At 32.2% G+C, this 25,369-nt stretch overlaps 1 non-coding gene across 1 annotated transcript; it reads right to left on the bottom strand.

The window, feature by feature from the left end:
• Nucleotides 1-2,076: 2,076 nt before the first annotated feature.
• Nucleotides 2,077-2,149, bottom strand: Trnav-aac (transfer RNA valine (anticodon AAC)). Its single transcript has one exon. It is a non-coding gene; the product is annotated as a tRNA-Val (tRNA).
• Between the last annotated feature and the right edge of the window lie 23,220 nt (nucleotides 2,150-25,369).

The raw sequence follows: 25,369 nt of genomic DNA, 5'->3' as shown, positions 1-25,369 counted from the left end.
TTAAGTGGTAAGAGTAAAGTTGAAATGTCTTGCTTTATTATCACTTCATTTGAATCACATAACTACTCAAAAACATCTATGAGAACATTTTCAATGTAGATAAATCTTTAAATAGCCCCTTTTTAGTGTCCTTCCCTGAGTATACATTTTCTGAAATAATTTACTTTTCATTCCCTGACCAGATACAGTTATAATTCTTCAGGCCATCAGAGGAATAAGACCTGATTTTGTTAAGATTCTAGGATCCCATTGAGTATAATAAGGAAAAATGATTTCTCTTTCTTGTATATAATTAGAGTGAAAAATGTAAAATACTATTAAATACATGAATTAAAGCCTTAAGGGTAACTGAGTATGATTTTATATCAAAAAGTCTAAGATAATGTCCTGATGAACAAAACTGATTAATTTTCTCTCATTTTTTCAGGATATGAGTTTAGATGTCAAAAGACAAAAAGAGGAAAATAAAACATAAATGGACCAAAGCAACAAAATAAGACTTTTAAAAATATTTTAAAAATAAAAATGATGAATGTACAATAATTTCACAAAGTTTGCAATTTGGTATTAACTGAAAGAGAAGCAAGTCACTTTGTCAACTTCATCCATACTTTTTCTAAATTCTTATATCTACTTTCTGTCATGGGAAATCATTTTCTAAACGTTTACTTGGGTTTTACAGCAAAATGTCAAAAACCTATAGTAATGACAAAACTCCAAAAGAGCTTTATCATATTTGAATCATTCTCGGAATTATGTGGTCCTTATCATTTTGAAACTTAGTAAAGGAAAGCCATATGGAAGAAGCAACATTTGAGTTGAACCTTGAAACATGGAGCATCATGAAATCAAACAAATAAACAAATAAACCAAGAAACATGAAAATAGCTACATCCTACTCCACTAATATTTCCAAAGTCAATCACTCTTCTTAAAATGGAACATGAAAGCAATAAGGTATTTGGAAGGATATTGTAAACATTCACCAAGGCGTACATACTCAAATTCTGATTATTCAGCTAAACAATATTCAGTAGACAAATAATGTTTTAGTTATGTGTAATAAATATATGTATGAAAACATAATATGAGGATGGATTTTAAATAAGTATTATTTATATATTTTAGTCTCAAAGAAAAACATAGACATTTCAAATAGCCTTTACTGAAATTTACTGAAAATGGGACTTTCAGATTGCTTCCTCATGTTGAGTTATTATAACACCATAATTTCAGAAACAATTTTCAAGGAAATTATCCAGCATTATTTTATAAATGTATGATAACGAGGCAGAGTTTCCATTAAACTAAATTACTAGGTTAATAGTATTATTTAATATGCTGTAAATATAGGTTCAGAATGAAAACAGAAGCAAGTATTCCTCAAAGAATTTTTACCTGATGTTTGAATATAAGATAAAAATGGAATGAAGCTGAAATTGCAACTGTTGTTATTAGAACTGAATGACTACTTTATGAACAACTGTTCATTTTGGGCCACATTGTAGGAATAGCTCATGTCTATAAATGAACATTCTGTGATGAGGAAATGCTGATCTTTCTACCTTATTCTCTTAATCACAATTGATACATGAAAATGAGCTGTTCTGTAAAATAAGGTTTATGTTTTATTGACACATTTACATCATGTTACTAGAGCAATCATCAGTATGATTATTCTTTGGCCTGCTTGTTTGACAATTTTAATAAAAATTGCTGTAACAGAAGGATGATTGTTAAGAATTATATCACAAAATGTGTCCAGATTATCAGTACTTGTTTTATCTGTGTGACCTTGCAAGAATTATTTTCACATGAAACATTCATATGGTGGGCTTCAACTGATGGGTAAAAGTAATTGAGGTGTGTTGATACTGCTACAGGTATGCCAATACTTTTACTTTATGTTTAGATTTTTTAAAAAATAATTTTGGGTGTCCATTTTAATGCCATTAGCAGTTGTAATATTGAAATAAGTATAAAATAACTAAGTGCAGAACAAATTTTTAAAAAAGAAATATTACTTAAACTTACTATTCTTTTTTTTTAAAACCTCATCTTTATTTTATTACTTATTGGCAGTACTGGGGTTTGAACTCAGGGCCTCATGCTTGTTAGGCAGGCACTCTACTGCCTGAGCCATTCTGCCAGCCCTAAATCCTACTATTCTTAAGGTATTGTGACTAACAACTCTGAGACACAAAGTAAATTTAAGAAAACATTATTCATTCTAACTCCTAAATGTTTATTGGACCATGGACAAACTTTTCCTAATGAGTACCTAGGTGACTGTTATTAAGAAATAAACTATTCTACCCAGGGCCAGAGTGGTCAACAGTAATCACGTAGAGGGTCAAACGAAACAGAACTTGATTTAATTTCAACAATTGAGTGACAATAAAATAAGTTTTCCAAGACTATGCCTCAAACAGAGAGCCCAGCATCCTCTTCCTTACGTGACTCTGTTTAGTGCATTCTGTAGTATTACTCATGTTATATGTGGCATTCCACACTGGATTTAAAATCTCCCAATAGGTTGTATTTCCTTTAATTATTTAGTATACATTTTATGGCAACATACATGGAGTTAGGCATTCCACCCAAACTTGTGGATTTTGAATGGAATAAAATCCATGTTGGATTTTATTTAAAATCTTTATTGGAATTGAATATTATCCTATAATAAAAAGGCATATACCATATTTGAAGAAGGAATGGTAAATTCTTTGCAGTACAAACATTAAGTGAACTATTTTTTTTGAAGATTCAAATGTATTCTCTGTGCCTTATTTATTTCTCAGAATCTATTGTGTAATTTGGCTGAAATATAACTACTTGATGTTTTCTATGTTTTGTTTCTATGGCACTGTTTAACTCAGAATCTGTTTTCTTGAGTTATATATTCAATGCTCATTCCAACTCCTGCAATGATGAGTATATTTTTTGGCAAGCTTGCATACATAGTTTTAAAAATGAATCTAGTCATTGACTGGTGTGTTATAATTGCTGTAATTTGAATAATTAATTCTATGTTTAGAAAATGAGTTCAAGGTAGTGTCTGATTAACCATGTTTAATGAAGTCATTATCTGATTAAATAGCATTTCTTGCCCATGATTGATTATATCCAAATGCTAATCAATTTGATTTCAATTATCTACATATATATTTGAATTTGCTACACTTTTCTATTATACCTACTATGATGAAAACTCTATTGATATTCTTTTCTTGGTAATTGTTTATGTTCTTGGTCTTTTCTTTTTTGCATGTACCAACACAAAAATCATACTTCAATTTCATTAGATAGAAACAACATCTGCAGAAAATGTTTTTGGCTTGGAACATGATTTCGTTTGGAACGTAGAGCTTTTAATCAAAGGGACTAGTTTGATCAAGAAGGTAGCTCTTTAAACAATAAATCACATAGCTGAATTTCTAAGGGCTTTCTAATATATCAACTCTACTGCTAATCTCAAGAAGGACACATCAAACTTTCCAGGTGGTCGTGGAAAAGTGAGTGACTTTTAATGAAAGAAGTTTGAACTGTTTTAAATAATAGAATTCTAGAGTGTGAAGAGAATTTTTTTCAAGAGAGAAGTGCCAGCTGCTTTTCTTCTACACTGAGCAGAGAACAAGAGAAAATATAATTACACTAGAAATTAGGTATTTTGAGTCTTAGGATTGCTTTGAAAGCACAAATAAACTCTGCCACATGCTAACATGCATGCTGAGGTTTGTGCTACGGCATTCTCATAGCTAATGTTAATAATTTCTCATGTGGCTTAGTTATTACACGACTTTCTGAAGGAAGTCAGTACTTCCTTCCCCCATAAGTACTGAGAAACTTTTTAAGGCTGCCTTTTTCAGCAAGAATCTTTAAAACTGTGTTACAAAATTTCCATATTTCAGGCAAAAGCAGACTTCAAAGTAGAAGAGGCCATTGTTTATACTGTGAACTCAGCTTTGTTCAATGATCTCCAGCATTGCAATGGATAAAGAGCTTAAGTTCACACACACACAAACACACACACACACACACACACACACACACACACACACACACACACAAACACACACACCTGTATATGAAAAAAAGAATCTTTCAGATGTAATGAAGCTTCCTAATTAGTTGAATTTGAAGTAAAGGAGAAAGGATATTATTCTGGATGGTATAAGCCAAGTCAAATGAGCCCTTAGAGATAAGAAGAAACATGAGATACTCTCTTACTGGCACAACATAAAGGAAATAGACATTTTGTGAATTTCCTATCATGAATGCCACCAAACTAAGGCTTTATTGGTAGATTTTAGGAAATGGTTACAATCACCAGTCATCATTCAGGAAGAAAAGATGGCTCTCAGCCCTATAGCCATAAGAAAACAAATTTTACTTGGAAGAGAATGCAAAGCTTAAGGTGAGACAGTTGACCCTGGCACATAATTTGATTTAGCCTGTGTGAGCCAGTTTCAAATATCTGATCTACCAAAACTGTGAAATGATAAATAAATGTTGCATTAACTACTAAATTTGTGCTAATTTTGTATCCAACAATAGGAAATAAATATATATTACTACCTTCAATTTTATAAAATAAACATTGCATACTAATTTCTAGAAATTAGCAACAAATATTATGTTAATATTAGTTACTATATGATAGTAACTGTACTATAGTATAAAAGGTATAACACTAATAGATATACATAAATTTATGATATTGATCAATCTTTTACAGTACAATGGGAAAAACACACAGTAGCTATTCTTTATTGAAAATTTTATTTTCTAGGGTTTCAGTTATTTGTGGTTAGTCATAACCTGAAATGTTAAATAGAAAACTTTATAAGTAAACAATTCATAAGTTTTAAATAGCTTTTATTACAGAATAGGTATAGTTGTTTTATTTCATTAGTTGATGTAAATTTGTTGTTTTATTTTAAAGTATTTCATCAACATAATATTTATACATATTTGTGGAGTACAATGTGACAACTTCATGCATGTGTACAATGTATAATTATGAAGTCAGGGTACTTGGAATTTCTATCTATTCAAACATTTGTCATTTCTATGTGTTGGGTGTTGTGAATCACTTACTATGCCTAATTTATAAGGTAAAATTTATCATAAATGTATATGTGTATCTTCAACTTTAGGCAATTGTGGGATTCTTGGAACATATCACCTGCAAATAAGGGAGGAGCACTCCATTATGCTGATATGCCTACCTTTACATATCATTTATCAGCAATCTAATTAAAATCAACCATAATGTAAAATAATTTTTCTGAGAAATTAATGTGGTAAATTCTGTGTTACAAATTTCCATCATTCACATCTTAGGAAATAATTACTTGGCTTCACACTAAATTAATATAAAAGTTAACTGGTTATAAGTTAACAGCAATGGAGTACAAAATATTCAATAATAACCTGAATGTACATTATAAACATTTTCAGAAGGTAGAAAAATATATAAAATATGGAAAGATATCTTTACTTCAAAAGGCCTAAAAGTAGAAAAATATGGCTCTTTAGAAATGTCAAGATTCTTGTAAGTGCACAATTATCCGAGTATCTATTCATCATAAATAATATTTATTATCCATTATTTAACAATAATCACTACAAATAAAACTCTAAATGAAATCATTATATATAATAATTAATATGAACTCCTTATGTGTTGCGCATTAATCTAAGTCCTTTATGTTCCTTGGTATATACAATTATCATAAAAAATAGTAAGAAAATATCACAACCTCCACCTTACATAAAAGGAATCCGAGGCACATAGAGTTTCAGCAACTTGTACAATATCAATGAAAACTGAATAAGGGTCCAACCAATTCGTTTTGCCGACTATGTATCTTGTTAGCTATTCATTTTCCAACATCTCTTAGCTTATACATCACTCAAAAATATTTGAAGCAACTAAGCAAATTTAACTAATATAGTATCTATCAGTAATGTTAGACAAATTTATTGTACTGTTTTTCTTTATTTTTAAGCATATATTAATTATACAATAGGGTTTTATTTTGATATTTCTATATGTTATATTATTCTTCCTTTAAAAATGCTTTGATCAAATTCTTGTCCTCCTAACTCCTCTTTAAAAATTTTGCTGAGTTTCATTATTCTACTTTTGTATCTGCATGGAAGGTACTTTGAACTTATTAATGCCCTATCACCCTCTCCTTTCATCCTACCCCTTCCTGTTGTTTCCTCTTCATAAGCAATGCCCCTTTTACATTCATGTCATTTTTTTAGGTCTAGATTCTGTATCTGCAGAAAGTATGCAATATTTGTCTTTCTGTATTTTGTTTTACTTAATGTGATGATTTCCAGTTTCATTCATCATTTCATTCTTTTTTTATGACCAAATAGTACTCAGTTATATATACATGCCATATTTTCTTTATTCAAGAATCTGTTGATGGATGCTTAGAGTGATCAGTAGCTTGGTTAATGTATGCTGACTTGCATTCTTTGGATAGATTCCCAGGAGTGATATGACAGGATCATATGGTAGTTCCATTTTTAGTCTTTTGAGGAATCTCCATAGTGATTTTCGGAGTGACTGCATTAGTTTAATTCTCACCAATAGTGTTTGAAGATTCTTTTTTCTCCCACATCCTTGCCAGCATTTGTTGTTGTTTTCTTGATGATTGTCATTGTAACTGGGGTGGGATGAAATCTCAGTGTCATTTTGATTTGTATTTCTCTTATGGCTAAAGATGTTAAATGTCTCCACATGTATTCACTTGCCTTTTGGACTTCATTTGAGAACTTTCTGTTCAATTCATTTGCATATTTATCAACTGTATTATTTGTTCTTTTGGTGTTTTCCACACTGAATAATATAATAGGGCATTTTCCAGTAGGTGTAAATATATTTATCACACATTTTTAAATATCTGTATAACATATGCTCATATAATCATTTAATGATTTACATGCTTTCTCATATGTAAAAATTCTTAAGACCTTTCAATTACCTGATTCAATGCCATCATAAATCTTTATTTACAGTATCAGACAAAAGTTAACTTGCTAATTGCATGTCTAAGAAATTTTGACTAATCTCTCTTTAGTACGCCTATCAAATTTAAGGAACTGAGTTATTTTCTTATTTGTAGAGATATTGCCTGATTTCTTTGTGTGTACTTATTGAGGTTAATGTTCATATTAAATTACAAAAATGGTTATAATTCATTGTTACTTGCTCATTAAGAGATGAAATCAATTTCCCTCACATCTAGTAGCCTTGAGACTTCCCTTCACAAACAGAATTTCTTAGAAATTGTTTTATGACAGCTTTAAGTCAGGCTTCAAGAAATTTAGGAAGCTTATCTCTTGCTCTGGAGAACCTGTTTTTGCTTATGTGAATAGCTTAGTTGTCTAGAAGAAGATGATACCACATAGAGACTGGCACTGGTTATCCTAGTTCTCACCATTGTCCCATTTAAAGTCACCATAAAACAGTAATACCCAACTGATTTACCTTCCAAGTAAGATCAGTCAAGCCCTAGAAAACTTTGTGCAAATTATCAGTACAGAATCAGGAGCTAAATAAATGTTGCTTGAAACACTATGTTTTCACATGGCATATTTCACTGTGAAAGAATTAACATTACCATATTCACCAGTGAGTTTTATTACACTTTTAATTTACCAAGGCTCATAAACAAAAAATAATGGAGTTGTCAAGACTGTGTAACTTACTTTAAGCTTAGAAATATTGGTAAAATATAAAACTCATTATTGCTTTCAGAAAGTTAAAATTCTCAACAAATTACTTATTTCTATAGAGGGGAGAAAAAAATTTGTCCACACAAATAGAAGTCCATTAACATCTTCAAAATTAATAACACAATATAAATACACATTTTCATAGCTCCCTATGAAACACACTCTAGACTTATTAACTATTAAAATATTTAATATCACAAAAATATGAATATTACAATATTTTAATTTTTATCAGTGTTGTTTTGAAAAACTCTACAATATTATTTTCTTGGTTTAGTAACTATTGGGTGATATAATTCTGTAGTTCAAATATTTTGTACTCCATTTAAAATAAAATTTTGGGCTGTGTAGACTCATCTGCCGAGTATGTCAGTACAGTTCAGTAAAAGGAATTGCTCTTCACATATATAAGTTCACTCTTGAGACTATTGCAACATGAAACAAAGCTTTTTAAATACTAAGAATATTACTTCTGTATAAAAAATTGAAATAAGCTCATTAATAATAAATTAGCAGAGTTTATACCTCTTCTTTTATCATTGATTCTTTCACAATGTGGGAGTCTCCAAGGCTGCTGTTACAGAAACTAACACAAGGTATTTGAAAGACATGGCAAAAAAATGTGAGACTTTAATCATTCACTTAAGCAAAAGCAATGATGTAAGGCAGCGTGAACCATTTTACACAAACACACATACACACACTTTTACTTGTATATATTTTTTGCTGTCTAAAAATCAAACCCAGGGTTTGATGCTAGGCCCATGTTCTACCACTGAACTTCATCCCCAAACTCTATATCTTTTAATTATGTATTTGTTAAACTATAAAAAGGAAAACAATATAAATAATATCCACTAATGTTCTAAGGATTAACTTAAAGTAATATATTTTCATGAAGTAGAAAATACTCCAATAAGTCACCTATTAATAACTTATTCAGAATTTGATTTCTAAAACTTTAATAAAAGTATTCCCACAGATAATTTTAAAATGTGTAAGAAGTAAATAAAAATAGTGTAGCTAAAATTCTGTTCTTTTGAATATTGAGATAAAGTTAGAAGTCACTTAATTTAAATGTTCTAAAAAATTAGTTATGAATTATGGAATGCTTCTTAAACTACTTCTAGGTAAAAATAGAAATAGATTGATGCTATCTGATAACCTTTGTTTAATAATTCATATTTAATAAATACTTTCTCCAATTTCTGCTCAAAAGTGAAGCTTTTCAGAGAAGTCATTTCAGATTACAATATAAAATACAAATGTCATGTTTTCCAGCAGTGCCTTTTGTGTTTAATAAGCTTTTCATTATTCAACAAATCTTCTAATCATCAGGCATATATAATATCTCAATTTTCACAGCCTATTTTTATCAGTAAGTTCTATATGGTAGAGATTGTTATGTATGAAAAATACCTAATAATATTTAGCACTTAAGAAAATTTTGATAATAACAAAATTACAGGTAAGAAAAAGTAAAAAGAAGAGCAAGAAATAATTGAGCCTTAGTCAAATGGCTCTACATTGGATGGAGAGTAGAATCTGTTCATTAACCTCCTCAAGGATAAATATATAGGAGAGAACAATCAGTATGGAAATAAGGACTTGGGTCACAGAAGTGGGGAAAGAGGGTAGGGATGGAGCATGCCCTGAAGAGCATCCTTCTTTCCACTTGTCAACTGCCTAGACACACCTCTCACCACCCAAAAAAGCATAAGTAGGGAAAAATCCCACATACACAATGCAAATCAATCCCTTAGAGACAAAATAAAATGATTTATAAGAACACGCAGTAAAAGAATTACAGTGAATTCTCTAAGATGGTGTATCTCTGAATGTGAATTTTTAGATTTTTATTACTATTTTTAAATTGACAAAAATTATACTTGCAATGTACAAAATGGTGTTTTGAAGTGTATTGCATGTATGATTTTTGAAATTTATACATTTTCCTTTATTGTAAGATGATTTATTCAAAATGTATACACATTTCAAATCATTATGTTGTACACAATAAATATAATTATATATATTCAGTATATAGTTACACCAAGCTAATTAACATATGCATTACCTCACATATCTATCATTTACTTGTAGTGAGATCGCTTAAACAATTTCTCATCTACATAATATACAGTTATTAATTCTATTGTTCATTTGGTTTGCTAAATTTTCCTACTGTCTAACTGAAATTTTGTATCATTTGGTCAGGTACTTCACTTTCTTTTGGATAGAGGTTTAGAAACTTAGTCCAGAAATCTAGCTTTACTAGTGGTCCAATTTCTGGACCACTAGCTCCTGAACAAACATTCTTTGCTATGAAAGCCAGGGAAGTGCTGATGCTATACCCATTGCTCATATAAGATCTGCCATAAACTTTGAGCATCATTGTATTATTGGAATCATAAGGGCCCAATCAGAGATACCTTACTGCATTCTGAACTACATGGAGATCCTTCTGTTTTCAAAGACCTCATACAAGCTAGAAGTCTGAAAGTAAATCAGAATGAGTGAAAACTTAATAAAAAAAAAAGGTTCATTGTCTACCAAATTAAAAGAAGTCCAACAAATGAGCTTATTTAGCCTTCATTAGCGGTAGGTTAAACAAAATATAATGGATATCCTGACATGTTCTAGATGACTGAGCACCGGGAAACGTCACTGAGGAAACAGGCTCCTGTACATTTGTGCAATTTATCAACTACCTCTGGTATGCAAGAATCCAACAGGACACTTTCTACCCCCTGCTGCCTTAGTTGTGTTAGGATGATGTCATTGGTTTAAAGGACTGTGTAATCATCAAAGTTTTTGTAGACAAAATTTTGGCAAAGATTGAGTTGATATAGTTCTGATACAAACTGATAATCTCCCCTTTCATAAAATAAGGTAAATACTTTAAAAAAGTATAAACTCAAGAAAAGATAAAATTCATTACCAATAGACCTGCACTAAAACAAAAAAGGAAGTTCTTCAAATAAAAAAAATTATGATACTTGAGATAAAATTTTAAGGGCACACAAAATAAAAACAAACTCTAGGTGGAATTAAAATCCCTATATATAAAATGCTGTCTTAAAACTATTACTAATCACACTTAAGTGCAATTAATGTCTAAAGCAAAAATAAAATCTAGCTATTATGGGATTACATATGTGATAATAAGATGTGACAGGAGCTGGAAGGAAGCGGTGATTTTTATGAGCACATTGTTATCCATGAATTCGTTTCAATCTAGAATGATATTCTTCTCTCTTGTTCAAATCTTCAGATGTTATTCCTAAATATTATTCACCAATTACAGCCCATTTATAAATTAAGCAACTGCTAAAATTATTTTGCTTTGCAAATTTTCTTCTGGATTGACTTATTTTCCTTCAACATTAGCTTTTAATTATGTGTATTATGCAGTACAGTATGCTAATTCAATACTTATATGAGATATAATGATCAAATCAGGGTAACTATCATTTCAATATCCCTAAAATTTATTGCTTCTTTGTGTTGGGAGCATTCCAATTCTTATTTTCTTATAAATATATAAAAAATTATAAACTGTGTGGTCACCCGCCTTTACTGTAGAGCACTAAGTACTTACTTCTTCCTTCAAATTGGTTTTAGTCCTGGGTTGATTATGTGGTTATCATCTTGATTATGGTATGATCTGGTTTAAGTTACCACTCTCAGAAGCATTGTGACGTAATATCCTCAGGTTGGAAAGCTTTGTGCTGCTCAGACCAGAGAAAATAGGTTGTTTTGGCAGTGAAAGAAAACGCAGTGGTGTTGTGCTTCTGGAATTCTAAGTCTTTAAATCCTCCTCTAAACCAATATTTTAGTTCTCAGACTTCCACCCACAGCTTAAAGAATACTGTTTCCCATGAAAGGCTTGGTAACCTTTTTAATTCAATCAATGCTATAAACCTATAGGATAACAATTTGCATTCATTTTTAATTACTTTACTCCTGAGAATCCAGCTGGTAGTTTCTTTAGCACAGTCATGAGGAGCCCTGGGTTTCCACTCAAACTTTGTATTCCAGTGTTCTATTTCTCCCTCACAAATGCCTTCATGTTCATTGATATGCAATTACAATAACCATTAATTATCTCTTGCTATTCTATAATTTCGGCAAGACTCAACACAGGTGTTGAACTGTTGACTGTTGTTGCTGCACAAAGTACTAAAAATTAAGCCTTAAAACATCACAAATTCATTCTCTTACATCTTGACCTCTTCTTCTTGTCACTCTGCCCTCTTCTTTCCCTTATAACACCCTTTATGACTGTCTCCACTGTTTTTCCCCTTATGTAAGAACTCTTATGATTATATTTATGACTAGTTCAAATAATATGAGATAATATTCCCTTCTCAAGACCTTTGACTTAATCACATCATCAAAGTCTCCTTTGCCATATGAGGTATCATTCATAATTTCTAGGTATTAGAATATGGATAACACTTGGGACCCATTACTTCAGCCCAGTAGTGATGCCATTTTTTGTTCCACAGGGAGGTGGATATACTGCAGGATCAAAAATGGCCCCACTCATATTTCAGGAGCCTCAGCTGTAGTGACTATGATCACTGGAGATTAGTTTGTCCTCTGCTTCACTGAATTTATAATGGGATTTCTAGGCCAGAGATTAAATTCAGTCCAGCCACTCACCCCAGAGTGTCACATAAAGAGGTGAGTAGTGGAAAAAGGCAGAGAAAGGAGACTTATCACACCACATGAGCAAACCACAGGAGGAGGCAAAATAAGCATTTCAGCTCAGCCCAGGGGTGCGGTCATGAGCTTTAGGTTTCAGGAGAAGAATTGGGGCAGGAGGTAGGAGGTATGCATAATTATTAAACAGTTCTGACCACAGGTGTAATCCAGTGGAGAAAAGTGTAGTCCTGTAGATCATCATCTAAGGATTGGTCAGATGAGGCCTACTAATGATAAGGAAGTCATTGGTTTCTTGGAGTGGGGATAGTTTGTAGTTTAGAATCCTGTCACAAAATGTTATCAATGAGTCCTATCTTTCCTGGAAGCAAAAGTGACCGAAAGATGACTGCAATAAGAGAATGGCTCAGAATAATGACAGATGCAAAGTGGAACACAAACTATTATCCAGATTTTAATTACTCTTTGAATATTTGCAGGCCAAGTGAGGTGTCAGTGCTTTTCAGCAAAAGCAGCTTCTAAATACCTCTTACAAGTTTTTTTCATTACTCAAAGAAATATTTAAAGCTTTTGTTAAGAGAATTGAATCTCAAAATAGTGAAGGAGAAACCTACCAGGTCCCAATAAGCTCAAGCCTTAGAATAAAATTGATAATCTATCACTCTCAGCTCATTTTATTAGGCAAAGTCAGTCACAAGACCAACCTAGATTCAAGGAGAAAGGAAAAAATGCCACTTCTGTATGAATGGAGTGGCATGGGCATACAAGGATAGCATGAATTTTTGATGTTCATCTCTGAAATGTATCATATTTTGAACAAGGTTTTTAGGGATATGATATTATTCTTTTCACATATTCTCTTTCAACTTCCAAGTTCCATTACAAGGAGTCACATCACATAGCCATCTCAAATTTGTCACAGTGAAGCTATAATCATTCCACAAAAGCCTTTTCTTCATTGGATACTTGTTTCCTTGTGATTTCAGAGAGTTTTATTTAGTGACTTATCAATGTAAGCCATGTGGTCTCATGATTCCTTCATGAAACACTAATGGAATTTTTGCTGTCTTTATCGATCAGTCAGATCCACTGAGGCTTTATACTAAAAGATTTCTCTCATTTCTCCTAAGGTTTGTTATCTGTCATCCATCCCTGTTACTACCTTCAATATTAAACTCTTTAGTTGTAAACAATGGAATTGACTCCCACATAAATAGAAAAGGAATTTAATGTTAGTGTGTCAGATATTTCAAAGATTCAAAATGAAGGCTAAGAAAGTAAACTAAAGGAATTTGGGCTGCAGAAAATACCAATAACTTCCTCAGGAATCCCATTAGTTGGGCTGGTACCCTTGATATCACATTGCAATCACATCCATGTATCTGCTGACTCTGGACCCTGCTACCATTTACCATGAATAATATTTATCTTTGCATATCTTCCTTCAGATATAAGGAAATACTAGTTTATTAATACAAAGTTATACCCAACTGTGTGATTTCCAAAAAACAAAAAAGGAACAGGTCCAGTCTATTTCATACAGAATAAGAGGTGTGCCTTACTCTAAGAATCACAGAATCTTGCTATATGGATTAATTTACAATCAAGATTGAACTTCAGGTTCCAGATAGGCAAAGGTAAATTTAAGAAATAAAAATGACTCAGCCTTACAAATATTTACCATAAAATAAAACAAAGAAATCAGAAATCCAACAATAAAAAAAGAGAGGAAGTCTTCAGGAAAAAGAATAATGAGTTAAGAAATTATGTGATAAAATGAAGTGAGGAAATAATGTCACAGGAAATAGTTAAAAAACTAAGACCAAAGATTTTAAGATAACTCTTAACAACTAAGTAGGTCATTATTTGGACAATAAAAAAATAACAGTTAACAGTATTTGACTAATAAAATAAAATAATAATTTATTTGTCATTAATATTAATCATTAATAAGTAATTGCTGTGTATAGGCACTTAGTATTTAATTTGCTTTTGTAATTCTTGTTTGAAATCCCCACAACTTACAAAGTGACTATGATGTGTGTGTATAAATATAATTTTAAATTCTTTATTCTATATTGGGGATGTTGAAATTCAAACACATGTAAGTTAAGTTGATCATTTTTATGCAGTCAGATGAATTGGAGCTGAGATTTAAATTCAGATAAGATGTCTTCAAATATCCTAGTTACTGTATATTGCCTCATGTTAATAAAGGGTTAAAAAAAGAGAAGCAAATAATGAGGATAAACTAAAAGTCCAAAGCACAATGACTGTTGTTCTGAAAGAGTCATAAGGAGTCAAGGCCAGTTGTTTTAACGGGTTATAATTGTAAACACTCTCCTCCACTACATTCATGCTCATCCTCTCCTACATGAAAACAGACACACACCCCCACATTTTACTCAAGGTTTATTCATGTGTGTGTGTGTTTAAATTTGTTCTAGGTAGAATTCTATTTTTTTAAATGAGTTCCACCCACCAACTATTCTCATATTAAAATCCAGTTCACAGACCAAATGCAGTGGGGAAGAAAGGCACTTATGCTATAAATGATTTCAAAGACATTATAAATACCTTTTCTTTTTCTATTTATTTATAAGATGCCAGTCTACCATAAATAGCTCTAGTTTTGTAAAGATAAGTTTCTTGGAACACAACAATTGTTTGTTCATGTAAATTAAATAATAAAGATTAATTAAACCTGAGTCACAATTAAGCAAATATTACATTTGATACATTATTATTAAACCATTTTAATTTACAAAGACTTGTCATAGCTGACTCCTAATGAAAAACCTGACATTAGTGTTTGATACGTGATTTGTTTTTGTCTTTTATTCTCTTTGAATGACCCTTAAGCTTTGTTCCAACAATTACTTTCATGTAATTTCATTAGTCCTTGAAAAATGTTAAAATGAAAGTTCTATTAGTTTCTAAATGCTTTTAGAAAATAAACCTTTATAATAGTTCACATTATGAATCTTTAAATAAATACACTTTACTATTGAAAGTGTATTTCTACAAATGGAAAATAATAATCACAGTTCTTGAATATAAAATTACAGGAGCAATACATGAAATACTTACCTTGAGAACTAGTGAATTTATCTAAACCTGTAGACATATTTTAGGTAGATTTTGTAAAATGTTTTAAATTGTATTTACATATAGGTATAACTTAAACCTACACTTCATTCAATCTATCTTTATGCTTAGTGAATTACAAAATAACAAGATAAGGTGAAAGCTGTTTTACCTTTCCTCTAAGAAGAATTTGATTATCTGAAGTGCTCTTCATCAAGCTGGTTTGTTTATAACACATAATTCTGCAGAATGTGAGCATATATCTTTAATGTAGATACATATTCTTCTGACAATACATACAACTTTAAATGCTATTATATAGGCAGAAAAATTCAATTTACAAATGGTTACTCTAATAATCATGTTATAACAGATTTAAGCTTGTAACAGACTTTCACGTCAACTTACTTTTGTACCTACTAAATCTTTCATTTATTGGAAAGCACAAAGCTCCTGTCTTAACTCATGCTTTGATTAGTCTCTATTGACAATATCTAATTTTCATTATTTTGTTTTTCAGATTAATCATTTAATTCCCTCAACTATACATGTAAGTATGGTTTCCATAATCTCTATACATACCTTAATTTTTCAAAGCAGTGAAAATGTTATAACAAGAGTTAAACATAGTTGTGAATATAATTGTATTTTTATTTCCTTTAATTTAGATAATATAATTTGAACAATCTAAACTAAATTTTCATTCCTTCACTTTTCCCTCCCTCCATCCCTTTTTACTCCCTTCTTCTCTTCTTCCTTTTTTCTTTCCTGCTTACTTTCCTATAATATTTTATTACTTTATCTTTCTGAATTCCATTATATTATGCTTTTTTAAAATTTTTTCAGGGACTGCATATGCAATAAGCATTGCAGAACTCATTGTATAAAACTTTCTATTCATTTTACAAATATTTTTGAGTACTGTATTGGTTTTCTATTGCTAATGCAAATTACTCAGTTTAGAAGCTTGCAACAATACAATTTATTCTTTTTTTCACAATTTTGGAGTCTTTATCTTCTGGAGGCTTTTGGAGAGAGTGTTTCCTCACCTTTTTGAGCTTATAGAGACTGCCTGCATTCATTGGGTAATGGTTCTTCTTTTCAACCACTTCAACCTCGTGCTTTCTCATCACATCTTCACTGATTTATTGTGATCTTCCTCCCTCCCACTTAGAAGAGCTTTTTTGGTAACAACTGCCCACTCAGATAATTCAAGATAAACCTTCATCTCAAAAATCATTAACATAATAATATTCTCAGGATTTCCTATTGTCCCATGAAATGTAGCATAATTTCAAGGGATTAGAATGTGGACATCTTGGAGGCAGGACATTATTTAGCCCACTGTAAGTGCCTTATATGGTCTTTCCATAGTCAGGAAGCTGGAGATATAATCCTACACATACATTTGATTATATGCCTACAGGCCTTGATATAGAATTAAAGCAACATGTAGAAGTCATAGTAAAGATTTAATCTAGCACTCTGAAGTATAGTTTGATATAAAGAACTTCTGATGGCTCAAATGATCGCTGCATCCCAATACTTATTTCTTTACTGAATGCCTTTTTAGTGAGGAAAACCTGGACTTAGAGGCTCACTTCCTAGAAATGTTGCAATGTCATGTCTTGGCTCAAGTTATAAAAATATTAGGGTCCATCTAGATTACCCACTTTCACTTACTCACCAGATTATTCTGAGATAAACCAGTTGACTTGTTGAGAGCTTCTCTGTAGAGTCATTGTGACAAGAACTGAGGAAACCTAGGGCCCACACCCAGTGAGCAATTAAGGTCCTTTGTCTAATAACTCAAGAGGAACTAAAGCCTGGGTGTGTAATAATTCTGCTGTAGTTGTAGTCTTTAAGGGTCCTGAGCCAGGTGTGTGGTATGCAGCTAAGCTGCATATAGGCTTATATGTCACAGGAACCTGAGATAAATGTTTAGTGTTTAATTGGCAAATTCTGCAGTCATTTGTTATGTAGAGAGCTAATATAATTTTTTTTAAACTTGAATTTAAATGTCATCAGGAAAAGCAAATATTCTTCAAGTCATCTACAACTTGCATATTTGTTGTTTTCTGACAACACGACATGCACAAAAAATGCATGTTAAAATATTCTATTATTTTAAATTTGCTTTCAGTTGAATTTATTAAAAATTGTAGTAATCCACAATAAATGTAATAATATGAAAAAAAGTGTGTTAGGAAATGGGAATTTCTACAATATCAGGAAAGGTCTCTTTGTGAATACTATTGTTAAACCAAGATTTGAAAGAAAAGAAGGAACTAGCTTCACAAAGATCAGAATGGGTGGTTCAGATAGAATAAATGATCATGCGTGGAAGCATAAAACTGGGAGCAAGCATGGTCTTCAGGTATTCAAACAAAAATATAACAACATAAAATCACCTCCCATTGGTGTCTAGTAATGAGTAGAAAAAGATGGGAAGAACGAGCATTAATGCAAATACATAGCTTGGAAAACTGGGATAGAAAATAAATTTTGCATTAGGGACTGCCCAAAGTAAATAATCAAAAATGAATCTTGATTTCCATTTATCACATTGGTAGATATGGCTCCATTTATTTAAAGATTACAAGGAAATAAATAAGTATTAAAGCGGAGGGGAAATTAAGTATCCAGCTTCAACTGCAATATATTTAACTTGAAATATACAATTGAAGATATCGAAGAGGAATTTGAGAAAATGGATCAAATCCTTTAATTCATTAATTAGTTAACATTCACCTTGTGTCAAATGTAGAATCTCAGAGGTCTGAGAAATGTAGATTAGAAAACCAACAGCAGGCAGAGGGGTATACCTGTTAACTGTGCAATCCCTGTAAGTAACAAAATATTGGCAAATAGTTACTTAAATAGCAGAATTTAATTTTTCTCTCACAGCAAGAATTCTGAAGGGAAAAGCTTTTTGATATTGGTTCTAGGACTGTGAGGAATATGTGTTGGTATTTCAGTTTTTATTTTAATATTTTTATCTGTCTCTTATGATTGCAAGTTCAATCCAGTAGATCTGACCAGCATGAAGTCCAAACATGGGAAAATAGGGACAGCATGGGGCAAAATCATCTTTAGCATATGATACCCTCTTATCAGAGAGACAAATTAATTCCCAAAAGCCCTTCATAAAATGTTCTTTTTCTTTTTTTTAGCAAGAAGTGGGACAATTTGGTCACCAATAGATCTAGAGCCAATCCATTTTCCATAGATTGAGGGATCTTGATTTGATACATTAGAAAGAAAGTTCCTAGTTGTGAGAAATTGTTTCAGAGAAAAATCTATAAAGAAACTGGTTAAGGCTAGGGGATGAATTGGTTTTATTTAAGCCAAATTATGGAAGTGTATAGTTTGGATACTGGAGTGCTTCTCAAAGTTTTATATGTTGAAGGCTTGGGCCCCAGATGGAGATGCTATTGAAAGGTGGTGAAAACTTCAGGAGGTGGGTCCCATCTTGTACCTCCCAGATGGAATGTGGAACGTATACTTAATTCGTTGTATCCTTCTATCCCTGCTTAGAAAGAATACTTGCACAGAGACCTTTCCTAATATGTTGAATTAAGGCTTCCCAGATAATTGCTACCACAACACTATTTTTCCCTTCATTGTACTTCGTTGCACTTATTGTAAAATATTATTGTTTTCTTAATTAATTTAATCAAAGATACACAAAAGCAATGAGATAATTGGTTTTTGAATATATATTTATGGTGTTTTTTGTGTTGTCAGACACCAGAAAAGATCTAAACTTTGGGTGACTTAAAGAGTATTTGCCTTTGTCAATGACATTTACATTTAAATGACATTCAAATAAAAATACATTAGCTTTCTATTCCTACATAACTTACTCTTACTTAGAAGTAGGTCACATGGGATGTACCTTGAAAGGGTGTATTTTTGCACTGACTCCTTCCTTCCTCTCTCTCTCTTTGCTTCCCAGCCACCGGTGGACAGATTTGCTGCTCCACATCATCCTCATCATGATGTCCTGTCTTACCACAGGCCCACAGTGATTGAATTAAAGGACTATGAACTGAAACTCATGAAAGTATGAGTCAAAATAAACCTTTCCTTCTTTAAGTAAGTTTTCTCAGATGTTTTGTGATAGCAATAGAAATCTAACACAGAAAATTGATACCAAGAGTAGGGTCATTACTCTGACTATACCTGATTCTGTGTCTCATAAGTCTTTGGAAATGGATTATGAAAGGAATTTGGAAATGTTGATTAGAATTAGACTGGAGAAAGGTTCTGATTTTAATTTTTTGTGCTACTGGGGATTGAATCCAGGACCTCACATGTGGTAAGCAAGCACTCTACCACTTGAGCCATTCCTTAGCTTTTTATCTTTGCTGTTTTTGAGATGGGGCTTCACTAAATTTGAGTTTTTTAGCCTCAAATTTGTGCATCCACATTGTGACTAGCTGGGATTACAGGTGCATGTCACTATGCCTGGCTAAGCTTAAAACTTTATAAACAGTTTAATGGGCAATTCTATTTGGGAACTCATAAGACCAAAATGTGTACAGGAATGCAGAGAGTAAAAGTCAGGCTCATGAGTTGCAGATGGAAATAAGGACTATTTGAAATTGGACTATATAATTATGCAATTATAATTATAAGCAAATGATGTTATATTCTGGCAAAGTACTTGTCTACATTTTGAGACTGTGTGAGGCTGAAGTGTAAGGTTACAAACTAACCTGCAGGAAATTTCAAGGCAGTACAGCATTTAGACTGTGACATAGATGTATCGTGGGCTACTGTTAGCTGAATTTGAAATGAGAATCATGAGCAAAAAGAACAGAAAGATTTGAAAATCTTGTAATTTGTCTGGAAATGAAGCACATATAAAGACTCTTTAAAATGGAAAAGGAAGGTGTGATTATTAATGAGATAATCTCCATTAAGAAGAAACCAAGTACTCTATACCAAGACAATAGGAAAGACACCTTGAGATCGTTTCAAGCACTGGCCATAGTTCACCCTAACAGATGAAAAGGTACAAAAGTATGAATCTTTCATTTGGGAATAGAGCACCTGAGAGCCTTGCTTACATAGGACTACCCAAGGAATTGCCTCCACAGAAATACTTTTCTAATGTTTAGCCATCCAGCCACTCAGAGGGTGACATGTGGTCCAAGTGAACCCCAGATGAGGCTCCTGTTGACTGCCGACCTTGCCATCATCAACATAGTGCTGGTGTTGCAGGTATGAAATGAAAGAATTGTGGGGTCACAGAGCCTTCAGAGCCTTCCACTGACATTTCAAATGAAGGTCTGGGGTACTGAATAGTATATGTCAGGGTCAGAATTCCCATAGCAGCCCCCTAAGAGGGTGATGCATTAATCTCTTAAAGTGAGGAGGAGGCTACAGTGGAGACTCCAGAAAGTTAAGAGACTAGTGTGTAATATCCATGAGGAAAGCCACAGGCAAAGAACAGATCCAGCCTAATAGGATGGGCTGCAGCTGCCAAGCTCATAGGTGTGGGGCTTACCAAGCCCTTTGAAGCTCACAGAATGTCAACCACGCAACACAGGATTTAATGTTTGTCCTGGTCTGTGTTCTACCCATCATTTCTTTCTATGCCCCAGTTCTTCTGTTTGGGAATGGGAATGTTTGCTTTGTGCCTGTTCCACTATTGTATGTCAGAAGTATGTAACTCGTTCATTGATATTTATAAGAACTCTGCTATGAGTTTGCCTTGAGTCTCAGAGGAAACTTTGAATTTGAACTTTTGAACAATGCTAGAACTGTTAAGACTATGGGGACTCTTTGAAATGGATTGAATGCAATTTGAATTGTGAGATAGTCACGAGCCTTTGGAGCAATGGGTGGAATGGTGGAGTTGATCTAGAATATATCCCAATGATGCTGGTGATGCTATTGGGAAGTGACAGAAACTTTAAGAGGCAGGTCCTATTTGAAGGATGTAGGTCATTGTGGGCATGACTTTGAAGGGTATATTTTGTTGCTGGCCCCTTCTTCTCTCTTTTTTCTTCATGGTTATGAAGTCAACAGTTTTGCTCTATCATACCTTCTTGCTATGATGTTCTACTTTGCTACAAGCCCACAGTGATAGGGACAAGTGATGATGGACCGAAACTCTGAAATCATGACCCAAAATAAATCCCTCCTCCTTTAAGTTTATTTCCTCACGTTTCTTGACATAGTAATAGAAAGCTGACTAAAACAGCAACCTTATTGACATTGATACCATTGGGTCTATAAATAGACATGTGGCCCAGTTATGGCCAGTAAAGCATGAGAAAAATTTCTGAAAGCTTATTTTGATGTTTCCTTGTGTTACGTGAACAGATTAGAAGATACAGTCTCCCTTCCTTTCAATTGGAGATGCTATCATACAAGAATATTATACTTTAAAGCAGAGTAGCTATTTTCAACCATAAAGATAAAACCAAAAACAATGGTGGTCACAATATAGCTTCTTGACCTCATTATTTTACTCAACCAATCTTTTATTATTTAAAGTAGCATAATTTGGGGATTATGAAAGACTATTTGTGAACTATGTGGAACATTGCTGAAAGTCTGAACCTATAGAAAACAGTAATTTTAGAATCCATTTGGCAATTTGGAAGTTTGGGAGAAATAGAGGGTAGTTTCCTTAGAGTACAAGGAGGAAGATGACGTATAATATAACACCAAATTTGGAAAAGTAAGGATATAGCGTTTTGAAAAATTATGAGGGTGTTTGGTCACTAAGTAGAATTGATAAAAGGAAAGGAAATGAAGCACGCTTTGTTACTATAATTGTTATCTAGTAGAATGTGCCAAAGGAAATTTGCATGGTAATCAAGTCATAAGTGATGGAGAAAAAAACTCAGGAGCAATAATCTAGAGCAGATGATTTGGGGAGCAGTAAAGAAGGAAAAAGGGACTTTTTGTTTCTATTCTAACAAGAAGGAAAATGTGATGATGAGGCCAAGAAATTTCTTAGTTGGATGGTGTTATGGTGAGGCAATTATTACAAGTGGCCTTTTCTTTTTTAAATAGAGAAGAATCTCTTTAAGTCATCATTGAAGAGTCATGGATGCCAAAGGGGAATGTGAGAGCTATGGGGAATTTTAGCTTACACATAGCTAAAATGTTAGAACATTTTCTTGTGAACAAATTTAACGCCAGGAATCTCTAGTCTGATACTTGCATAATCAGTTCTTTGAAATTAAAGGCAAAGTCTCAATTTATTCTTATTAAATAATACTATCGCAGTTTTATAGAATTCCTTTCTTCACATTATTTTGATCATGGTTTATAATTGTTTCTGTTCTTATTTCTAGCAATTTGCATCTGTAACCATGATAAATACGTCTTTTCCATGGGACTGGTGTCAATACTGGTTAACATTTGTCCTAGAGCAGAGGTCTGTGACACTTTGTAACACCAAGATTATTAACAGCAGCAATAATTGGTAAACAGGTAATTTTTAATTTTAAACATAATTCTCATTTTACATCTCAAAATTGAATCAGATTAATTGTTTGAGAACAATCTAAAACTTGATACATTTTTACCAAACTTGATTTTAAAGGTAAGAATTCTCTCCAAGATCAAATGTAGAAACTCGATTATTTATAGGTAAGATGAATCTGGATTGTTTTTCAAATAGCTATCTACTGAGATAGCCAATATTTTTACTTTGTAGTATTTTTATCTAGTGTATATATTCCATAGCAATAATTATTTCTTAGTCTATTTTCAGGGATAGAGTTTAATATGAATTCATATTTCTTGCTGCTTCTCTAGAAGTAGCATGAAAATTAGGAATTTAGATTCTTGCCTTGGCATTTATTAACTGTAAGATGAATAAAATCCATGTCCTCTTCATATGAAAAGATAGGAAATCATTTCCCCATATTTGGATAATAAAAGTAGTCATCATATTATTATTAATAATAGCTAAAATCCACTTAAGAATTACTCTGTACAAGGTACTGCTGTAACCACTTTAGATGCACTATTTCACCTTACTATCATAACTACCCATGAAATAAATATATTAATACCTCCATTTAGTGAATAAGAAAGTCTAAATTATTTGTCCCTGGTTACATAGTGTGTTAGTTGTAGAACTTCAATTGAACTCTGCTCTGAGACCTTATATATGTAAGCTTCTGTACATCTCAATGATTAAGTGAAACTCATAGCAAGTACATAGAAAAGTACATCTCTCATTATCTTGATTATATCATTATAGTTTTGTGAAATTGTTCATGAAATTTGACCAACTTAATTAGACCTAGAAGTCCAGTAGGTGGCCAATCAATTTATGTGTACTAAAATCTCAAGTCTCTTGTGAGTTGAAACAGGTTTTCAATGGACACTAATGAAAACAGAAGTCAGGCCAACAAATGAAAATCATATCTTCAGAAAGGAATATTTTATAATTTTTATCCTGTCATATTCAATATATGACAGTATAATACAGTATTAAAAAATAAATTTAAATATATTAAATTTCCAGTGTATGAATCTTGAGTTCAGTTTGACCTCAGATATTTTGAACAATACATGCAAAGGTTACTAACAGTCTGAAACTAGTATATCCATAATATAGTTTTATGTATCTCCAATCAACTCTCCCTTACCTTGCTGTCAAATCACTCCATAGGTTTTCTTTTTGTCATTTTTAGTTACAATAATCTAATCAAGTTTAAAACATCAGGAATCACAGATGTGGGTGAGTAAGCTGCCCCAATGCCATTTCCTTTCTTCACCCTACTATCTCATTTCACTCACCTTTCAAATTGACAAGAAAAATCAGCATATGGATTTGCAAGCAGAGAAAGAGATTACTTCATCCATTCAAAAATGATTGATTGATTCCCATTTGCACGTACTGGGGATTCAGTAGTCAGCAAAACTGATAGAATTCCTGCCTTCATAGAATTTATATCCTACTGAGTGGAAATAATGTCAGATGGTGATAGTTCTTAGAAGAAAAACTAAAGCGGGGACCATAACAGTAGTTAATAGGAAGTTGTTAAAGTTTCGCAGGGGAGGTCTCCATTAATAATGGTTGAATACAAGATTTGCTGAGGCATTTATGCAAATATGAGAGAAAGAGGTCAAGAATTGTTATAAGATTTGCTTCTTTTATTTGCTTTCTGACTTAAGGTGAATGGTGGTTATTTATTTTCTGAGATAAATAGCAAGTTGTTTATAGATAAATAGTTTGTTTTAAGACCTTTAAGTTTGAGATGTCTTTTTAGACAATCTGGTGGAACTATAAAGATCCATATTATGCTAATGAGAATAAATTGCATTTAAAGATAAAAACAATATTTAAAATATAGCAGGGGAACTGTTTTATTGTTAAAACTTGTTCTTTTAACAAGAAGAAGGAAATTGACTAGAAAGGATGTTGGCAATAATTTATTAAGAGCAGACTTGCAATTATGCTAGAGTATTAAATGCAGTCACCCTTACAGTCATGTGCAATTGACCGATATAATGTGCAGCTTGCTAGGTCATTCAATTTAAAAGGGTCATAACAGCTAATCTTTTAGCAATCAAAAGGATTCTTCAACAAATAAACATTTAGGAAAGGGATGAATTTTAACTAGTTAAAGCAAGTGGGGTTGTTATTTTCTCAACTTTGAAATAAGATCTACCTTCTTTTTATACAAATAATTTAAAATATGTAATTTTAATTGCAGTGTTAAAAATAATCTCTCTCCTATCATCTCTCTGTCATATATCTATCTATCTATATCTTATCTGTCTGATCTATCAACATCACCCTATTTCATCCAATCTGAAAAAAAAATCTTTTTTTTTTATGTTCAAAGTAAACTCTTTGCCTTTACTTTTTAAA

Source organism: Castor canadensis, chromosome 9, assembly GCF_047511655.1.
Source record: "Castor canadensis chromosome 9, mCasCan1.hap1v2, whole genome shotgun sequence".
Classification (NCBI taxonomy): Eukaryota; Metazoa; Chordata; class Mammalia; order Rodentia; family Castoridae; genus Castor; species Castor canadensis.
Note: the sequence above shows the minus strand (reverse complement) of the source record. Positions and strands in the feature narration are given on the sequence as shown.